Here is a 3,798-nt window from a genome sequence, read left to right as displayed (position 1 = left end):
ATATTGAAACTTTGGAAAATACGGCGAAGAAAGACAGAAAAGCGAACGAAGACATCCGACGGACGGTCGATTCGTTGCACGGATCGACGACAGCGTTGACGAAGAAGGTGGAAGAAATGGGAGCCATCGGTGGAACCGGGGGAAGAGGAGGAGGAATACTCTGCGGACCCGCGCAACAACAGATTTCCAACATGCAGAAGGAAATGGACATCCAATCCGCACAGCTGTCGGAACAGAATTTGCGTTTTCAGATTCTGGAAACAGCAAGCTACGACGGCGTGCTGATGTGGAAGCTAAATTCCGTGCATATGAAGAAGCAGGAAGCGGACAGCGGCAAAATCGTGTCCCTTTACAGCCAACCCTTCTACGCCGGTCGGTTCTTATACAAGATGTGCGCCCGAATCTATCTGAACGGCGACGAAATGGGCAAAGGGACGCACGTTTCCATGTTCTTCGTCGTCTTGAAAGGAGACTACGCCGCCCTACTAAAATGACCGTTCGATCAAAAGGTGACGATGCTGCTGCTCGACCAGGACGACGGAAAGCTCACGCTCTCGGACAGCTTCAAACCGGACACTCGAAGCAGCAGCTTCAAAAGACCGACCGGCGACATGGACATAGCTTCCGGATGCCCTCTCTTCGTTTCTCAGGACATCCTGAAAAATCCCGTTTACGTTAAAGACGACACCATGTTTCTGAAGATGATCGTCGACACGACAGGTCTGTACGTTTGACGTCACATCAAGTTAGATGACGTAGTACGCACGTCATCGAGTTTCCGTATCTCCACCTAATATAAGCGACGAGGCAATACAGAGACAGTCGAAAACGATCAACGAGATGATGAACAAGATACTGTTGCTCTTTGCTCTGTGCACCGTAGCCTCCGGCACGCACTGCGAGGTCGGGAGATTCGCATGCATGTTGACGAGTCGGTCCGGTTGCTCTCTGTCCGTCGGCGCCGGAGTGAATACTACGACGCAGGGTGACGCCGAATACTTGCAGAGATTGTCGGCTACGCTCAAAAGCTTCACTATGCGGTCATGCCGCTCCGGTAGATACCTGTCCTCGGAACGATAACGGCCGTTGACGAGTGCGAAGGGGACCTCTGTCACTGGCAGGAGAAACAGACGTGGAAAGGTAGCGCGTTCAAGAATATGGCCACCGGACGTTACCTGTCCATAAGAAAGAACGGCGAACCGTCCTCTTCCTGCTCTTCGAAAGCATCGAGAAAAAGAGCCAACTTCATCTTCCATAGTTGTAAAGTTGTTGTTTAAAATCCAAGAGATAAAAAAAATATGTAGATAGAATGCAGAAAAAAATAAAAGTTGTTGACAAAAAAAATAAATTGCGTTTCTTTTTTTTCTTACCCGCGTGTATGCGTGTGTGTTTGTCTGTGTATGTCCAGAGAAGTGATGATGTTTGAACTTAGTGACTTCGTTACCCACGAAAATTATATTGCCAATATTTCGATATCTTTGTTGACTTTCACGACGAACGTGACTCTAGCGAATTAATGAAAAAAAATGACGTTTCACAGCCACACACTCACACTGGCACACAGATTCAGACTTCGTAACAAAAAGAAAAGAAAAGAAAACAATTTAAACTTTTTTTTCCAATTTTTAATATTGTAAACTTTTCCAGTAAAATAACATAACATATTTTTTTTTTGTTAATTACTTCTTTCGAACTGGAATGAAGGCGCCTCTCCATGCGATTCGTTCGGTTTTGCCAAGTCTCGTCTGCCAACTTTCCATTAGGAACCGTTCGCAGTAGGCGAAGAGTGTCTCCCACCGCTCGTCGATTATCTTATCCGATTCCATGAAGGAGGAGAGTCTTTGCCCGAAAGCGCAAACCTCGTCCGGGTCTTTGCAGCTCGTCAGTCTCTGTTCCGCGCTGAGGTACAACCTCTCCATCACAGAATCGTGGCCTTGGACGGTGGTCAATATGGCGGCGGCGTCGACGTACTAGGAAACGTCGTCGTAATGCAAGAGTTCGGATCCTCCACCACCTCCTCGGTATCCGTCGATGAACTCGAAGAGAAGCATGGCGACGACGTCGTTTCTGGCTACGCTGGTCAGATCCAGCGTCAGAATCGGAGTTTCGACGGACCGAAAACCGGCCTGCAACAGGAAACATCTCCAAAGTCCGAACATGTAGCAGTCACGGCCCCACAGCCATGCGGATCGTCCGCTCTCGTACATGCTTTCTTTCTCTCCGACCCGAATGCATAAAGACAGAGTCATCTCTCCGGGAATCTCGGATTCGAACTCACGGATCAATTCTGCAGCCGACCTTGTCCTCTCTAACACACGTTCGACTCCGTCCTCGTACACCTTTATTCGCATAGACACCGACATGATTCCTCTCGTGTTACAAGCGTCCCCTTTTATATACGTCGTTCCATTTTTGAAAGCTAACGAGACGATGTCGTCATCTATATCTTACTTACGTCATGCGTCACCGGACGAGAGGTGAGAAGTGGTATATAAATAGAAGCTGGAGACGAGTTGCAAAAACCAGCATGGAATAATGTCGCAAGAAGTGATGTACTCGTCTTTGGTTGAGAGGGTGAAAACTCTGTGGTCCGCCGACTCGCTCGTTGTCGAGAACGTGTTGCGTGCGTTGGGTAATAGCAGGACGGAAAAGGTGACGATGTCGAAGGAAATTAGAACCGAAATGATACTGCAATTGACTGTATTGAAAAAGAAGTTCGGTTCCTTGAAAATTTTGATGCTCGCCATAAAAAAGATGCAACCTTCGAGCTCGAAATTACACAGAGATCCAAAAAAGAGGGAGCCTGTTGGAAGTCTGCCAACAAACTGCGCGAAAAAATTTTCCGTCGTCGGATCGCAGAACGTTACAGTAAATTTTTCGCCCAACACCTACACTTGAAATCGACGGCGAGAGAATGCGAGACGATCCTGAAAGGTGCGACCCCTTGTTATTTGTTTCAATAAAGGTTTAAAAATTTAAACCTTGTGTGCCTGTTGTGTTTCTTTTTTTGCGAATGTCGGCATAAGATCTGATCTCCTAGTATTATAGAGGGCGATCTACATGTTTCTAAGTATGTCAGCGCAATAACAACAACAAAAAACTTACACGAACATAATTATTTTTTTTTATATTTTACGTAATTTATTCATTCAAACGTCGTATAATGTACAATTTCTATTATGTTGGTTGCTGTACATTTTTTTCTTCTCCATCAGTTCGTCAAACTTCTATACCTTTCCACAATGAACTCAATCAGGAACCACAATACCAGTATATAGGAAAAGCAAAGAACAGACTCCATTAAAGATTTGACAGATGCGATGAAAGTTCTTCTCTATTCTTCATGTATCGACACCCTTTCTCTGAGCAATTCGTCATTCTTCTTCGCCGCCACGGCCAATGTTTTTCAAGTACTCCTATATATTCTTTTCTCTCCTCCATCTGCATCTGCAGATTTCTTATTCGTTCGTCGTCCGCCATCGATTTCTACAGTACGACGTCAACAGTCAGAGTGAACGAACTCCACGAGTATCGCTCTTAAGTAGAATATAACTATGATGACGGTATGTATGCCGAAAAGCAGCCGAGCTAGAAATACGGTTACATCAAAAGAAATTGAAACGAAAAAACACGAAGTACCGAGAATGTAGCATATTTTATTTATAATTAATACGCCGAATTTACACGAAGATTTTGGTGCCGACCGGCATGTTTGCAGTGATCGCTTTGTACCGCTCGTTCACGTCGGTTCGACGGAGACGGACGAAACACGTGTTCGTGCCCACCTCCTCGATGTTG

The sequence above is a fragment of the Anneissia japonica genome, unplaced genomic scaffold (assembly GCF_011630105.1).
Source record: "Anneissia japonica isolate Jap-2015-1 unplaced genomic scaffold, ASM1163010v1 scaffold287744_len224908_cov135, whole genome shotgun sequence".
NCBI classification, from domain to species: Eukaryota; Metazoa; Echinodermata; class Crinoidea; order Comatulida; family Comatulidae; genus Anneissia; species Anneissia japonica.
This window is presented reverse-complemented; position numbering follows the sequence as displayed.